Source organism: Nelumbo lutea, chromosome 3 (genome assembly GCF_056320005.1).
Source record: "Nelumbo lutea isolate HS-2025 chromosome 3, American lotus-T2T, whole genome shotgun sequence".
In the NCBI taxonomy this organism is placed as follows: Eukaryota; Viridiplantae; Streptophyta; class Magnoliopsida; order Proteales; family Nelumbonaceae; genus Nelumbo; species Nelumbo lutea.
The window spans coordinates 93,252,358-93,271,267 of record NC_142686.1 but is presented as its reverse complement, the minus strand read 5'-3'; positions in this window follow the sequence as shown (position 1 = coordinate 93,271,267).

Here is an 18,910-nt window from a genome sequence, read left to right as displayed (position 1 = left end):
TGGTTTAATTTTTTGGAATTGCAATTTTCTTGATAGAATTTATTTTGGTAGTAGTTAACTATTGCTTTATTTAATTTCTTTTTTTAGTTATTTAATTGAATAATTAATCGTTAAATAGGAAATTATTTAAATTTTTGAATTTGAGTTTAAATTTCGAATTTGAATTTAAATTGAAATTCAAATCTGAATTTTAATTTGAATTTGAATTTCAAATTTCGAAATTTAAATTTAAAATTTTGAATTTAAAAAAAAGTTAAAAATAAATAAATAAAATTGAAAAAAAAAATAAAAAATATATTTTAAAAGTTTTGCATTTGCATTCCAACATTTAGGGTTTCATATTCTAGAGCATGCATCATATAGGTTTATTTAATTGCTGAAATTATTTTGTTTGTTGTGAATGTGCTAGGTTTCTTTATATTTTAATTGCTTCTTGTGCTTAGTTTATTTTATTCTTTTATATTATATTGCTGAATTGCACTTTAGAAATAATCGTTCTTGCATTGTAATTAGTTGCTTTCAGAATTTAAATTTCAAAATCCAATTTTCAAATTAACATTCAAAATTTAAATTTCAAATTTCAAAAAGAAGAAAAGGGGGGTAAAAACAAAATAAGAAAAAATGAATTCAATGGCTGGAGTTTGTGGATTGAGAAACTACTTCCAACCTAAGCCACAGATAGAAAGGAATCATGTGTCTCGACAACTGGACAAGATTAATGAGATGGCCCAAAGAATTGACCAAGTCTTTGCGTATCGTCAACAAAGTGGCCCAGACCCAACTTTGTCATGCTATCCATCATGTTCCATCAGTGCAAGCCTAGCCCATCATGTTAGCTAGTGCCCTGCGGCGGCCAATTAGTCCAAACCAAGTACATGTGGCCAACAGATTTTTCCAACCCAATGCTAACCCATTCTTTAATCCATATAACCCTAGGTGGGAAAATCAACCCAACTTCACTTATAGGGCCCAAGCCCAAGAAACCCCCCTATTAGATGTGCACTCTCAATGGTATGAAGCTCAGATTCACTGGGACTACAATGATTATCCTTGGACTCAATCGGCTCAACCATGTCAAACCTATACACAGTACCAACCATCTAACTCCATATAACCCTAGGTGGGAAAATCAACCCAACTTCACTTATAGGGCCCAAGCCCAAGAAACCCCACTATTAGATGTGCACTCTCAAGGTCTGAAGCTTAGATTCACTAGGACTACAATGATTATCCTTGGACACAATCGGCTCAACCATGTCAAACCTATACACAGTCCCAGCAGTACCAACCATCTAACTCCATGGCTTAGAAATTTCAGAGACCACAAGGGCAGAGCCAATTCCAGTAGATGTATCCTAGGAACCAATTGGCCCAAGCTCATCAAGCTTGCCTACAACCTCCTTAGACACGTATAGTAGACAACCAATTCATGCAACTTTAGTAGCTAATCCTAAATCAGCAGCAGTCCAACGATAGATTAGAGAGCCGAATAAGACAGCTAGGCGAAGCCAAGAAGAGGAGAGAAGTAGGACAACTACCAAGTCAACAGATTTTGAATCCTAGAAATCAGCCACCGGGTTTTCCTCCACAACAAATTCAACCACCTCCTAAGAACCCTCGGTATGAAAATACCAAGACTATTACAACCTCAAGGAGTGGGAGGATTTTAGAGGACCCATGTGAGAAAAGGAGAGTTAGTGAAGATGAGAAAGAAGACCCTAAGTTGGGGGGAGAAGAAGGAAAGGAAAATTTAGAAGATGAGCCTATAGTGAACCAACCTATACTTGCCTTTCCAACTGCACTCACATTTGGGTCAGTGCGAAAGAAGAAAGAGACTCACAATGAGGAGTGCAGGGAAGTCCATGTTAACTTCCTTCTCGACGCGATCCAACATGTCCCGGCCTATGCCAAGTTCTTGAAAGAGCTGTGTACTCAAATGGTGGAGCCACGATCGGCCCCACAAGAAATGATGCTCTCGGTAGATATTAGTGCATTTCTCCTAAACCAACTTCCCCGAAAAATGAAATACCCCGGTGCTCCGCTCATAAGCTGTGTCATCTCTGGAATCACCTTCGATTGGGCCCTATTGGATCTTGGGGCCAGTATAAATCTGCTTCCATTCATTTATGACAGGTTCAGGATCGGCAAGTTAAAACCTACCCCGATAATTCTGCAACTCGCTGATTGGTCAGTCAAGACTCCTCGAAGTGTTATTGAGGACGTCATTGTTAGGATAGAGGGTTGTCATTTCCCATTGAATTTTATCATCCTAGACATGACCCCAACCGAGGAACTAAACCATATCCTGATAATTTTAAGATGTCTGTTTCTAGCAACGACCAATGCTAATACAAACTGTGAATAAGGAGAAATTGACATTTTATTAGGAGAGCAGAAAGCCTGATTAAATGTTTTTAGTGCCTCTAAGTATCCGAACCAAGGGGAAGATGAGTGCAAGGTGGATATAGTGGACGATCTTTTAGATCCCCTGCCTACCCTGTGGTTAGCCTAATCTGAACCCTGTCTATCAGAATATGAAAGTGTCAGAGAGTTTAGATGAAGAAAGTGCGTGAATCTTTTTCGTTGAAGACGTTAAACTTAGTGCTGGTTCGGAGGCAACCGAATGTAGTTTTTAGTGTTTTTGCTTTTAGGATTTGTTTTTCTTTTCTTGATTCGAGACCAGGTGGTAGACCTTGAACCCCTAAGGAAAACCCTATTCATTGCTCCCTTTGGGCTATATCCTTTTTGCATCATTCTAGTCATGCCATTAGGTGAAGGAATGAGAGATCCATCCCATGGACGCCCAAAGAATGCGGAATAAGGGGCGAATTTCAAAAATTTTTCTCTCCCTTCAACTGGGAATCACATTACCCTATTTAGAAAATCATATTTTCAAGGATCAATCTTGAACCTTAAACTGAACCAGATCTGAACCAAAAGGAATGGGAGAGAATAATACCTGATACGGAGAAGTAATATCTCCCAACGAAGGTGTTCACGCCCAAGGAAGGATCCAAAGACTGCTCCCACTGAAGATGGCGAAGTAATATCTCCCAGGATGGAGCAGAATCAGTAGTGTTCTTCCCCAAGAACTCTGTCCTTCACAAGAAACAGTAGGATGGAACGTGAGCACAGCTTCCCTTTTCAATCCTTTCTCAAAGAACTGATGTCAAGATCCAATCTTGACTTCTCCCACAGCTGGAGATCGAACTGGCAAACAGGGCGGCAAGAACAGGGAGGCGGCAAGAGAGTATTCGCAGGGTGCAGAATTCTCTCTTCTTGATTTCAGCACTAAAGAGGATCTGATATGTTTCTTTTTTTTCTTTTTGGTCTCTCTCAAGGCTGCCGCCCCCTCCTCCTTTTTGTTAACTTGAAAAGATCAGCTCCTAATCCCATTAGGAGGTGCTTATCCGAATCATATTTGGATCAGCCTTCTCTTCTAGTGATAAGGATAAACCATTATCTTATCTGCAGATTAGATTAACTTTATCCTAATCCCATTAGGAGGTTTCTAGATCTGAATCACATTTAGATCTGGACTCTCTGAGTGGATAGGGTTAAGACCCTATCCTATCTGCTAATCTATCTCAGAATTCGCCCCTTTAATTAACTAAATAAATAGCCCAGTTCGAAATGGGCTTCAGGCCCATCAAACTTATGTGCTCACTTAACCTTCCTAACTGCTGCCCAGTTGGGCTTCCCTGTATGGCGTGGGACCCAAGCATTGATCTACACATCAGCCACAAGGGTTCAGCCCAGCCTTTGTTACAAGGCCTGGTCGAATACACTGTTAAGACAATGCACCTCCTGAAACCCATCAAATGGGCTCTATGGGCCCAACACTTACCCTAAGTGGTCCCTAGGCCAAGCCACCTTGTAACACCCAAGGACTGTGGGCAGATGCAAGATTAGCCCATCAGGTATTATCCTCAATGGTCTTACACTTAACCTCTCAGCCCTTAATGATCATACACTGCCCGACAAGAGAAGACCTCTCCCTCGGCTGCAAGGAATAGTGTTGCACTCTCCACTTATATGGATCCCGAGAATTAAAACCTTTTTGCAAACATTTTAGAAACCATAATATATATACTTTTATATCTCATATAAAATATACTTTGCAAAACAAATTTCAACGGTTGAAATCGGCTGCCGGCAGTCTTGGTTTCCAACAGTGAGAGCGCATCCCTGATCATTACCTTTGTCCGACAAAGGGGCTGATCCTGTCACTATGATCACCCACTCAGATGAATTCTCGGATTGTCCCAACATACCCAGGTTTTGACCCTCGCTAAGGATCTCATTGATTGGTACATCAAAGACAGACCGATCCGACACCTAGTGTAGTATCATAATCGAGTCTAGGGGTCGGGTGTAACTTTCCAGTTTTGCCCATCAATCTCCAAGGTCCAGGGCAATACTGGAAATCTGGTCCAGTTCAAAGATTCAATTAATCCCACACTGTATGTGCCTAGGGTCTCACCCCGGTAGTTGAGACAAGCCACCCCAACCGACTTGGTGGCACCACAGTGTCAGCCTTGTCAGGATAGGTCTCCCCAGACCGACCCACTGGCTGTGAACATTCTAAACTAACACGAGTCTCAATAAGTGTCCAGTTTAAGGGTATTACACAGAAACATACCAAGGGAACATGAATCAAATATGCACTTTTATTCATTTACAATAAACTCATAAAGTACATCAATTTTGATTGAAGCTAAGGGCATACAAAACTGTCTAACATTAGGGGCAATGGCATTTAAGTTGGGGTGAGGAAAGAAAGAGAAAAATGAAAAAAAATTGTGAAGCTAAGCCTTTAAATATGTAGAATTAAAATTTACTGAACATTTAAATTTTTTTTTCCATTTAAAGAAATTCCTAAACAGAAAAAGTTGAGGAAACTGATAAAAGAATATTGAATTTTGTAGAAATTGGTAGCAAGTGATAGGAGTCAAAATGGGCACCTTAGATTTAGTAACCGGGTCTCTTCACTTAAGTCAAGTGTCAAGATTCACGTCAAACGGAAAAGGGAATGCCAAAGACACTTACATAACACTTAGTAACCGGGTCTCTTCACCTAAGGCAAATATCAAAATTCGTGTCAAACGGTGGAAGGTAACAATAGAAATAAGTGTACAAATCAAGTTCAGGGGTAGAAATCCACCTATCAAAAATTGATAAGAAGAATATATGTCTAATTTTAAAATCAATCTCAGATTATCAAGATAGTCTGCAAACGGAAAGGTAAATAAGATTTTTAAACCAAGTTTCTGTAATATTCAAAGAAAGATGATTTTACCCCTTAAGCCCAATACCAATCTATACAGAGTTTGAGAATGCTAGAATCAGGATGCTTGACTAATTCTGTCTGGGAGGATCTTGAGATGGGAAAGATCTCTATGACCAGTGTAATTTTAAGGCTGTATTGCTAAGAGACTATAAATGTTTAAGTTAGGGGGTGTGATAACTTTGGATTTTGATGCCTTAAGGACATCAATTCAAGGGTATTTTTGGCCTTAGAATAGTCAAGATGTGCCTTTTTCCCAGTTAAATGCAATGTTGTGGCCTCTAAGGGTCTCTATGCATATTCTAGGGAACACTGTGAAGTTTTCATGGCTGAAATGCAGATTTTGGGAAGCAGGTGTGTAGTCCAACTGAGAGAGGGGGTGTTTTTGTGAAAAACTGAAAGCAGGACAACGCCTCGTAGCTACTAAACCCAGTTTGGTGCCCCTCTTACTTTATTAGCATACCATAGCCACCCTAACTGCTAAATCTTCACCTTCCATCCTTTCTAATCTCCACCATCCATTCTAGGGCACTCTCTTTTAAGCAATCTAACCTTATGGAGCCACCTAACTTCTAATCTTCACCATTCAGCCTTTAGCCATTGAATCTCACCCCTACATAATATTGGGTGCCCTCTTCTTTAATTTTCAGCCTTAAGATCACCTTAGAACAATCCTAACCCTCCATTCTAAACCCTAGGGTGCCCATAATTTTGCAAAAAAAATCAACTGTCGCCCCCTCTTTTTCTCTAATCCTAATTTGATCCACCATTTTCTATAAAAAGTACCCCAAGGGCCCTGAAGAAGGGGTTGGTCAATTCACCATGTTACAAGGCTAAGGTTTCTTAAGGAGTTCAAGGGTTGTACAAGGGGAGGACGCCTAGTTCTTGTTAAGTGGGGTTCTTGCAAGTTGTTCAACCAATCTGCAACTACTGCCACTAGATCTGATCAACCATTCTTTTCTTTTCTGTTATTTTTATTTCTGCAATCTTTTATATTTAATTTTTGTTCATTTCTTTGTTTTACAGACCTGAATTCGTTCGGTTCAATGCTAAGGTGTCTCGAGGGGTTCGAGGGTTGTAGAAAGGATGAACGCCCAGTTCTTGTCAATAGGGGTTTCTACAAGATGTTTGGCCGCCACCAGAACCAAATTTTGAATTGTTTTTTATTTATTTCTTTTTATTTCCTTTGTTGATTCCTGTACTTTATTGTATTTTGATTTTTATTTATTGTCTTATTTAAATTTGAAACATTTAATTTCAGCAATAATAGATTTTATCTTCGTATTTTCTACCATTCCTGGTTGCATTCTCTTGTTTGGACCTAAGTATAAATTAATTTTTCACTTGCTTTCCTGTGGATACGACCCATTCTCACCTATTTACTACATTAGTAGCTGTTTGAGAAACGGTAAAAATTATAAATGTTTAAACTGGTGTTTTGGGGTGTTCAACGATGCGCTTCCGAACACACCAGTCTTCGCTTGTGATCTCAGAGATCTTGACTACCAATCAGTCGATTCCCTAAGCCTTCTTTTCTCATCCAGACACTAGGTAAAGGACTCCCGTCTTCAATCATGCCAGCCTCAAACTCTGGACTTGAGTGTTATGAACTCCCTAACTAGAATGACCCTAGTAGTTCCTCTTCCACCTCGACTAATAGTGGGAGTGGTAGCAGTGATACCAAGAGCTCCCCTCGGGCATTTGGCATCTAGGTATTGAGGGAGAGGACTGCCCCAGGGGGAGCCAAGTGCGACTTGTGCTTCCTAATGTGGTGGAGCCAAAGGCCGTGGGCCGATGCCACGGGGAACGCCCTACGCCCTTGTGCTTCTTGAGGTGGTGGAGCCAGAGGAAGCTGAAAGAACCTACTCCCGAGGAGCGGGCCAAGGGCAAACGCCAAGGCATGATGCTGATGTGTTTCCCCCACTCCAACTTTGATAGTGAGCTTGACAAAGAGCAAGTAAGGGCTCTTTCCAAGATGTACCATAACCCAGGGGGCTATAGGGTTAGAGTCCCCTGTGTAGGTAACCGGCTGTGGCAACCCACCGAAGGGGAGGTGTGTGTATGAGCACTACCTCCACTTTGACCTCCGTTTTCCCTTCCCACCTCTCGTCCCTAAAATCCTTAATTGTTACAACATTTCCCCCGGTCATCTTGCTCTGAATGTTGTTAGAACCATAGTGGCTATGTTGGTGATGGCTCGCATCCGAGGTGTGTCCATGACCCTGAAAGTCTTATGGGATCTGTTCACCTTGAGGAAGCATCTTGATGGGGATGGTTTGTGGTACTTTCAAGGCCGACGGGGTAGGGTAGTGGACAACCAATCCTCCGTCCACAACTGGAAGAAGTTTTTCTTTGTTCACTGTTCACAGGGGTGGTCCTTCCAGTCTGACTGGGGAATGTCGAACTTGTTGGCCGAGAGTATTAGGCCGTACAACAACGAAGAGGAGTCAACCATGATGAATATGATATGGATGACTGGGATGATTCACACCGGACTCTTAATAACGGAGGAAGCCTTGGTGTGAGTTAGCCTCTACCTTGGCCCCCCGGTATGGGCACTCTTGTTGTCGGATAGCTGTGTTGTTTGCTTAACCTTCATTGTCTTTCTTCTAACGTTGACTATCTTTCTTTATTGCAGAAATGGATGACGACTTGAAGGAGAGGCTCCTACAGGCGACAATGGATAAGTCCAGGAAGGACCCAACCGAGGGGCCTTCGAGAAGGCCAAGTGAGAAGGAACTGCCTCAAGCAAAGGGAGCTACCGAGGCTGAGAAAAGGAGGGCAGCCACACCTAAGCGGTTGGACGATGCCCCTCAAGAGTAAAGAGCGAAGAAGGTGGCAGTGAAGGACCACCATGCTGAGGATACTATTGGAGGTTCTCGGTAGTCAGGGCCTCATTCCTCGGACCCACGCAACGACATCCTGCTGGCGATGTGTCGATCATTCCACCCTAGCTAGAACGTCAGGGAGGGTGACTCTCTCAATAACCCTGGTGTTGGTCGTGCCTTGACCACTTGTCTTCGCAGGTCTCCACCCATGTTGTTCGAGACACGCTGCTCAAAAAGCTGGCCGAGGTAAGGCTTAATTTTTCCTTGCTTGCTGCTATTCTCCTGCTACTTAGGTTTTTTTAGCTAATGAGGGTTCCTTGTGTCTTCATAGATGCTTCTTGCACTATCGGCCTCCGTGATAAGATGGAGGTGATGCTGCAGTAGCTTCGAACATCGCAAGAAGAGAATGAGCAGCTGAAGCGCTAGCTGGCCGAGGAGCAGTAAAGCCAATAGGCCATCACCGAGATGGCTCATAGGGAGCACAAGCGTCACAAGAAGCTCAAGGCCGAGGTGGCGGCTAAAAGGGAGTAGTTGAGGGCTACGAGGGCCTCCTTGGACGAGGTCGAGCAAAACTTTAGGAGGCATTCATTTAAGCCATGGAGGAGTAAAAGGCCTTCGAGGCCCACAAGGAAGAATTGGCTGAGTTTAGTGCCTCTTCTTGGTGGGGATTGAAGACACTAAGAGTCTGTTTGGTTCGTAGTCAAAATCGGATTCGGAATCGAAATCCTTCAGAATCGGAATCAGAACGGTTCATTCCCATGGTCTGTTTGGTTTAAACAGGAATGGGAATGGGAATTGAAATCAATAGAAATGGGATTTCATTCCCAAGGAAGGGGCAGGGAATGGCCATTCCCTCAAATGGGGGAATGCCATTCCAGTGGGAAAGGGAATGGGATTTTGATTCCGCCCAAACAAACAGTTGGAATCAGAATAGTCCGTTTTGATTATGATTCTAGACCCCTATTCCCACGAACCGAACGAGGCCTAAGTCACAAATGCTGGCGCTCCTTCCGGACTTTGTCATTAGCCAGCTAGGCCCTCGTCTTCCAAGTCAGCAAGTGACCGAGGTGGCAGGGCCAGGGCGATGTTGAGTAGCCTGCGCAACAAGAGGCAGCCATCGAGCACTTTGACATTGATAGGGGTGTAAATGGATCGAATTCGAATCGGATCAGGCAATATCCAAAATCAAATCCAATTTAAAAATTTGAGATCCGACGGATATCAAAAGTTAATATTCGAATTCAATTCTGATTAAATATTCAAATATTCGATTCAAATTTGACTAATTAATTATTTTAGGTAATTAATAAATATATAAAATAAATATTTTATTTATATAAAGTATATAAATATATAAATTTTTTAAATAATTTAATTAATATATATATATAAATTATTTAAAACATTTAAAAATTTTATATATTATATATAATAATTATATAATCAGTTGAATTTGGATGTTTATTGAATCGAATCAGGTCATATCTGAATTCGACCGATTAGATATTCGAATTATTCGAATTCGATTTGATTATATCAAATCTTGAATTCGAAATTGGATTTTTGAATACCGTTGACACCCCTAGATATTGAGGCTGAGTGAAGAAGCTCGCGTAGGGTCGAGGCTCCTTGCTCCTTTTGTTATAGTTTTTTTACTTTTATTTCTTCCATCTTGTCTTGTTATACTTTTTTTGTAAGAGGCTCGACCTCCCCCGTTAAAGGCCTCTTTTTGTAAAGATTGAGTGAACATTGAATGAATGTATTGAATATACTGAATCTTTTGTCAAAATTGTGCATTTTTCTTTCTTTTTCTTCGCTTTTTTCTTTTCTTTTACACAAGGGGCCGATGCCTCCCCTGAAGAGGCATAATTTGCAAAGAAACTCATAATTTTCTACTTAGCTACTCACAAAGGATTTTCCCACTAAGGTAGTTAAGCTGAGGCCGACCTTTGTCGCCGAGATCTTGGGACCCTCTTCCTTAGCGAAAAGGAATGGAGGTGATTGATTTAGCCTACTTGGCATATTCTTCCTTAGGAGCTTAGAGACCAGACTTGCATGTGGCCGAGGCCCAACGATTGGTTTACGACTGAGGTTGTACAGTGCCTTTGCCTTACTAGGGTAGCGTTACTTGTTTAGTGTGTTTTTCCATTGTGTTTTGCGTTAAGTGATGGGCCAATGTCATCTCTTTTGGACTATGCAAAGACTCGCTTCTTTTGAGGGTCTTTGAGGTTGAGGCCAATGTCATAGGTCGTTCATTAACAATGGCCAAGGTCCTGAAAGTTCTTGCCTTAGCTCAAAAGGCGAATAGGTGTATGACTCTCCAACCAAAAGGTGTCGGGGCTGACCACTTACTTACTCTATAGGGCCCTTCCTAGTTAGGGCCAAGTTTTTCAACGTCGGGCTCAGGTACCATGAGATGAGGTCACCTTCCTTGAAGTGACACTCTCTAACCAGGGATTTGTAGTATCTAGTAACTCTTTGCTGATAGGCAGCAATCTTGATTTGAGCTTGCTCTCGGATGCCCTCCAATAGGTCGAGATTGTTTCTTAACTCTTTATCGTTCTGAGCCTCTTTGTACACCTCGGTTCAAAGTGTTGGCTGGCTGGTCTCTACTAGGATGACAACTTTGGTTCCATATATCAAATTGAATGCAGTCTCACCCTTGGCCGATCTCTACTTGGCTCTGCCTAGTCTTGCCATCAATCCATCTAGCCGACTACGGTGTACTGCTATCTTATCCCCAAACCTGGCTATCCCGTTGGTTTGGACTAGCCGACTACGGTGTACTGCTATCTTATCCCCAAACCCGCACTTCATTCTCTGAATCTTGTGTCGTCGAACTGTTGGCTGTTGTCTATGACGAGCATGTTGGGGATGCCAAAATGACAATTGATAATCTTCCAGATGAAACTTTGGATCGTCTTAGCCATGATGGTTGCCAAGGGCTCGGCTTCAACACACTTGGTGAAGTAGTCTACTACGACGACGACGTATTTCCTATTCCTAGTGCCTGGAGGGAATGGTTCAAGAAGATCCATTCCCCACTTTGCAAAGGGCCATGGGTTGTTGAGGGCCGAAAGGGTCATGGCAGGCCGATGGGGGATGTTAGAATGCCTCTAGCATTGGTCACACTTTTGTACTAGTTCTACAACATCCTTCTATATGTTCGTTAAAAGTATCCTTGCCTTAGTGCCTTTTGTGCCAGAGCCCTACCTCCTAGATGGTTGCCGTAGATGCCTTCATGGATCTCTCGGAGTACGTATTCGCCCTCCTCTCGGGAGAGGCATCTGAGGTAAGGCAAAGTAAATGATCATTTGTATAGCTTGTCTTCGAGCAGGGCGCAACGGGCTGACTACCGTCGAACCTTCCTTGCTTCATTCTTGTTGAAGGGCAGCTGCTTACGTTGTAGATAGGCAAGGATGGGGTCCATCCAATAGGGCTTGGCTTGGACAGGGTACAACTATTTCTCTTCAATTCTAGGTCATGCTAGGTTCTCAATGTGTATTTTGTGGTTAAGATCTGGCCCTGAACAACTTGCAGGTTTAGACAAGGCATTAGATATAGTATTCTCATTCCATGGGACCTGGTGCAGGGTGACATGTTGAAAGTGGTTAACTAGTTCTCAGACTTTGACCATGTACTTAGCCATATTTGGTTCCCTAGCTTTATACTCCCCGTTTACTTGGTTCACAACTAGTTGTGAGTTACTAAAGACCTCAATGTGCTTGGCTCTGAGGTCCTTGGCGAGTTGTAGGTCGGCGAGCAGGGCCTCATACTTAGCTTCATTATTGGAAGTAGGGAAGTTGAACCGCAGTGTATACTCCACCTCATTGTCATCTGGAGCAAGAAGTATGAGGTCTGCTCCGCTACCTTTGGCATTGGTGGATCCATCCACAAACAAAGTCTAGGTAGGTTGTGGCCTCTCATCCTCTTTGGGGGCTCAACTAAGGGCGTTGTTGAAAGTGCAATCTACCAAGAAGTCCGCCAGTGCTTGTGCTTTAATTGTGGGCCTCAGCTAGTAGTGTAAGTCAAATTTAACAACTCGATGGCCCATTTGTTCAACCGACCCGAGGTCTCTGGTTTGGAGAGTATTGGATTGAGGGGCTGGTTGGTCAGTACCTTAATGCTATGAGCTTGGAAGTAGGGCCTTAGTTTCCTGGCTGAGACCACCAGAGTGAAGGATAGTTTCTCCACCTCTGGGTACCTGGTCTCGGTGTCATAGAGGACCTTATTGGCATAGTAGACCGACCTCTGAATTCCTTCATCTTTACGTACTAGAATTGAGCTGACGGCCTCATCCCCGACCGAGAGGTACAAGAGTAAGGTCTCTCCTAGAAGGGGTCGCGTGAGCAGATGAGGCAATGCAAGGTAGAACTTCAATTCTTCAAAGGCTTTCTAGCACTCTTCAGTCCATTAGAAGTCCTTTAACTTCTTGATAGCTAAGAAGAAAGGTATGTAGCTATCAATTGACTTCAACATGAATCGGCTTAAAGCTACAACTCGGCCAGTGAGTCTCTGAGTTTCCTTGATGGACCGAGGGGGCTCCATGTCAAGTATGGCCTATATTTTTTCAGGGTTGGCCTCTATGCTTCATTGAGTAACTATGAAGCCCAAAAACTTACTTGAGGTGATATCAAAGGCGCATTTGCTGGGGTTCAGCTTCATGTTGTATTTTCTTAGCTCCTCAAAGGTCTTGCTGAGGTCTGAGGTATGCTAGTTAGCTTTTAGGCTCTTTACCACCATGTCATCAACGTAGGCCTTGACGTTCCTCCCCTTCAGGTCTTTTAATATCTTGTTCACCAGTCGTTGGTAGGTGGCTCTGACGTTCTTCACTCCAAACAGTATCACCTTATAGCAATTGGTATCATGATCGGTGATGAACGAGGTATTCTCTTCATCGCTGAGGTGCATCTTGGTCTAGTTGCACATAGAGAAAGCATCCATGAAGCTTAACAACTCGTACCCTGTGGTGGTGTTGATGAGGTGATCAATCCTTAGCAAAGGAAAGTTGTCTTTGGGGCAGACCTTGTTGAAATATGTGAAGTCAATGCATATGCGCCATTTCCCATTAACTTTCTTGACCATGACCACGTTACCATTTAGGGTAGTGTACCTCTCAGATGAAGCTGACGTCGAGTATCTTATCTACCTCCCTTCCAATGGCTTTCTAATGCTCCAGTGCAAAGTTCTTCTTCTTTTACCAAACTGGCCTACAACCCCAGTTCGTGCTTAGCAAAGATGTCGACATTAGTTTTGAGAAAGTTTACTAGTTCGAAAAATGTGTCTTGAGGGAGGTGTGACTTGACTTGTACTGTCTTCTCGGCTTGACCTCGTCTAGGGGAACCGAGACGAGGTCCTCGGTCGACTAGCTTTAGCTCATTGGTTCATCCCTGAGGTCGAGCCCCTCCAATAGAAAAGCTTCTTTATTCTTGCCTTTTAGTGTTGCCACATAGCACTGTCTAGCTGCTTGTTGGTTCCCCCTGACTATTCCCATGCCATGCTTAGTGAGAAACTTCATGGCGAAGGGATAAGATGGCCACCTTAAGTGTATGAAGGGTCAGCCTCCCAATGATGGCATTGTATGGGGAGCCTATCGTCATGACTAAGAACTTGGTCATCCTAGTGACTTGCCGAGGCTCGGTCCCTACTATCACTAGTAGGGTGATCTTTCCTTCTAGATTGATGACTACCCCAGAGAAGCCGACTAATGGCACATCAACAGGCAACAATTGATTTGGTGTTTGTTGCATCTTCTCAAATATGTCGTAGAACAAGATGTCGGTCAAGGAGCCGCTGTCTATGAGGATTCTCTTCACCATGTTGTTGACGATGGTCATCGACACCACCAACGCATTGTCGTGGGGCAATGAAACCCCTTGTACGTCATTGTCGAAGGAGATGATGTCTTCCAGCCTCGGCCTTTTAGGCATTCGGCTTTGTATGTTGTACTGCCTGGCGTATGCCTTCTGGGTTGAGGTTGATGCTTTGCTTGAGGTTGAGCCCCTAGCGATGACGTCAATGACTCCAACTAGGGGGTGATGGGCATGGGGCTTAACCTTTGCTGTTACTATGAGGACCAGGTGCCAACGTCCTCCCCGACGTTGTCCTTCAAGTGCCTGCGATGGATGAGGGACTCGATCTCATTCTTAAGTTCATGGCAGTCCTCGGTTTCATGGCCGGTAATGCAGTGATACTTACAGTACTTCTTAGGGTTACCCCTTTTGGGGTTCCTCTTCAATTTGGCCGGCCACTTCATGTATTCCTCATTCCCTACTTGCATGTATACTTGTTGAAGGAAGGGGTCATTAGCTTCTTCTTATTGTCTTTGTTGGTGTAGTCGTGACCGCGGCCTTCCCTTTCCTTCCTCTTCTTGTCCATGGCCCCTTGGTTGGGCTTGGCCTCTTGTTCCTGGAGGTGCTTGCTAGCCTCGGCTTGCTTGGCAGTGATGTATTTTTGTGCCTTCTTCAAGAACTCAGCCTTGTTATTGGGTGGAATCTTGGATATGGACCATTTGAGGGGTTTGGGCTGGAGGTCGTTAATGGTCACATGCATGGAGACTAAGGGTCAAGATCCCTTACTTTGAGCTCTTCCCACTTGAATTGATCTATGTATGCCCGAAGGCTTTCCTCGCTCTTCTGCTTGATTGACATTAGAGAGACAATGGTCTTCTGACACCGTCGGCTACTGACAAAGTGGGAGAGGAAGAGATCGACAAACTGGTCCTAGGTGTTGACGAACCGAGGGTGGAGCATGGAGAACCACCCATGCAGTTCCCTTGAAGGTGGCTTGGAGGACTCGACACATCAGGGCATCGGAGCACCTGTAGAGGAGCATGAGTGCCCTTAAGCTTTCCAAGTGGTCATCTAGATCCGTGCTCCCATTATAAGCCTCCAGAGTGGGAGCCTTGAAGTTAGGTGGGCGCAGCTCTAAGGTGATGGAGTCAGTAAAGGCGTCGATTTGGGTGGATGAGGTGTTCTGATTGGTGGAGGCATCACCTCGGCCCTCCTTCACTTGTCGAATTTGATCTTGGATGGCGCCTATTTGTGCTTGAAAGTCACTAAGGTGTCGGTCGATGGGGACTTAGACATTGTCTAGGTTCTCTTTTATGTAGGGCAGATTGGCCCTGCTCTTGGAGTGCTCGAATGTCGGTACATCCTAAGCCTTGCGAGCTTGATGATCGTTAAGGAGATCGTGAAGATCAGATATTGGTGGAGGAGAGGCATAGCGTCAGCCTCCAGCCCTTGGAGGAGGATTGTAGTGGACAGAGTGCCCGCCATTGTCCTGGTTGCTCTCTGCATGGCAATGATGGCGATCGTGGTCCCTGTGGTTGTTTTGGGACCCCATTGGTTCGCCTCTCCGATTAGGGAAACAAAGGGTCTTTGACGGGGGCTTGCTGGCTTGTCGACTATTGCTATTGGACATTGAAGGCTCGGCCTTCTCTAGGCCGATCAGGCATTGGCCCAGTGGCGCATGGGTGGATCTTCCACTGTATTGTCCTTGGCTTCCCATGGGACAACCTCTTGTTTGATGCCCCACCTCGTCCAATCTCTAGGCTAGGTTGTCTAGTCTATCAAGGACCAACTTGAATTGGTCCATTGTGACTAGGTTTTGAGCATTTTGAGTGTGGTCTTGCTGATCAGCCATGTTGGAAACTTGATTAATTAAGTTAAGTTGTTTCTTAAAGGGAAGTCTTGAAAACATTCCCACAGACGACGCCAATTGTTGCTACGAAATATGAAGCTGAGGGAAACAAGGGGATTTCGTTGATGTTTGAGGCTGACGAGTCTGACTTGTAAACAAGAGAAGAGTACATGTTAGAGGCCCCAAGTGTTATCCCAGGGGTGGAGACTCTGACGGTCAAATTAGCTAAGTGCTTAAGAGGGGTCGGACCATGCTAGAGACGAGGGCTCAGAGCTTAGTCCTTAATAGCCAAGGATGATTCTCTTAAGATTCTGAATGCAAGAGAGTAAGTGTCTTTACCTTGAGATGAGCACCCCCTTTTATAGCTAACCTTGCCTTGGAGTGGTTGGAGGCAGTTGATGATGTGCAGCCAGGATTTGGTCTGGCCAATGCCATGTAGCACGATTTGAGGCTTGTCAAGTATCCCTACATCACAAACCAAACTGTAAACTGTAATTTAAGAAACCACCAAATTGTTTTAAAGTCTAAATCAAACCAAACTACAAATTCGATTTTGTTTGGTTTGATTTTGCGATTTACATCGTACAATGAACATCCCTACCACTAAAAACTTATCTTATACTATTGGTCCCAAGTTTAACACTTTGGCTCAGTTTGGAAAGAGTACAAATTATGTACAGTACAAATACATACAAAATATTACAAAATGCATGGTTTTGCACTCTATATATTTGTATTTGTACTCCTTCCAAATTGATCCTTTATGTGAAATTCTTATGATGACATAAACCTAAAACCAGAACTGGGCCAATTATTAATCAAAGAATCGGATTTGACCATATTATATTTAACATCTATAATTACGTATAATATGACATCTTAGAAGTTATAATTTCATTTTTAATAATATAACCTTAATAAAAATGACAATAAAAGGTATATTTTTACATGTTGATAAAACAAGTGTTTTTAACTAAAATTTACAGTTATAAACATAAAATATAACAAAAATTATGAAACCCTCATATATTATAAACTACATCTAGTTTGGAATAACAAAAACTGGTCTCAACTCAATTATAATCGGGATACAAGACTTAGAATCATGACAGATGTATTCTGTTGTTGTATTGTATCTTTGGGGTATTGATACACAAGATATTTTTAAAAACATTGGTTTTTAATAATTAAGTAAAATAATATAAAAAAGATTGTCAAAGAAAAGATTATAAAATTATAAAAAAAAATTGAAAATTATAAAAAGAAAAGATTGTGAAAGTGTGAAACACCCCTTCTCTCACATATTGGGGCTTCTCGATACTTTGAACTAGTTTTTATTCAATTAAGAATTTAAATTATTGATACACACGATACAAAAAAAATGTGTATTGTACATCTCAAATGGGCAATATAATTAGATAAAAAATATAATTTACTTCCGGCAATTGGGCCAGAAATTCATGTATTAAGGTCCCATTTAGTTGTGGGAACAAGGGTCTGGAATCGAAATCAGAATGGGTTATTTTGATTCCAACTGTTTGGTTGGATGGAATCAGAATTCTATTCCCATTCCTGTTGGTCATTCCCTACCCCTCTTTTGGGAATAAAATTTTATTCAATTTTTATTCCCATTCACATCTGAATCAAACAGATTATGGGAATGGACCATTCCAATTCCAATTCCGACTACAAGCTAAACGGACTGTTTAAAATGGCCATATGTCTAAGCTTCATGTATCTAACGTTTTGGTGACCCAAGATACAATAATTTGAAACCTTGGTTCGGTAGATCCGACCCATTGACATATATATGATTCTAATCGGATTAGGATAAGATCAACCCATATATATATATATATATATATATATATATATATATATATATATATATATATATATATATATATATATATATATATATATATACCCGAACCAGAGCTGTATTAAGGATGGGTTTGCTGGTCCGGTCATTTAATGAAGTTTAAATTTAAACAACCCAAAATTGTTCCAATAAATTCAGTGAGATGGTGCAGAGGAGAAGACAATCTATAAAGGAGGAGGGAAACTGGGGAAGAAGAAGAAGAAAAAGGAGGAAGAGAAGAGAGAAAGAGAGAACGGACAATTGCTCCTCTCCGGCTGATTGCAGTGGAGATCTGCCTTGTTGGGTTCAGATCTACCTTTGGAGTTGGGTTGCAACTGCTCCTCTCCGACTCTCCCTTTAGAGGTGGGTTCAGACCTGCCGCTGCAACTGGTTGCAGTGGAAAGAGAAAAAAAGGGGGGGGGGGGGGGGAAGAAGAAGAAGAAGAGAGAGAGAGAGAGAGAGAGAGAGATTATCAATGTAAATAAAGTTCAAAATGAAATTTAATTGGAATGAGTCATCCGATTCATTCTTATTTCAATTATTTGATTGTGTAGAATTGGAATCCTGCTTTCATTCTTGGTGGAACGGCATTCAAACCTCTCTCTTTTTTGAGAATAAAATCCCATTCTAGCTTATTTCAATTCTGATTTTGTTTCCTGTGTTTGGACCAAATAAATTATGGAAATAGAAAAATCTCATTCTGATTTTCAGGGAGTTTGATTCCAATTCTAATTTCGATTCCAATTAAGGTTTTTAAAATCGAATCAGACAATGAATCGGTCAGGGGTTCGGTTCCTGGGTCAAATGGTTTGACTATTTGAATTGAACGAATGGTTCGTTTTGACAAAAAAGTTAAAAAAAGCGACCAAACCGTTGAACGGTTCAAACGCCCAGGTCAGCAGTTTGTTGACCAAATCAACAGTTTTTTTGGGGAAATAATGGTTTTGGGGTAAAATGGACCGGTTCCCAATTTTCCGGTCCAGTCCGGTTTTAAAAACCATGATTCCAACTATAAACCAAACGGAGCATTAGAACGTTAATGGTAACAGGGGATTAGAGTGTGACATCTGGCAAGTTCAAAGGGTTTTCCGCTAAATTGACGCTTTGTCAAGCCACATGCTTTTTCCACACCCCAAGAAGCAAATGGAGAGGTTTCACTATAGCACGTGTCAAAAGGCTTTCAGAATCCAGAGATTGATTTCCAATTACAACGGTTCAACCATTTCAATTGTGATGTGATCGATCATCGATGCGTGCTTGTTTGCGTGCAAACGCAATTCCTCCTTTCAATGT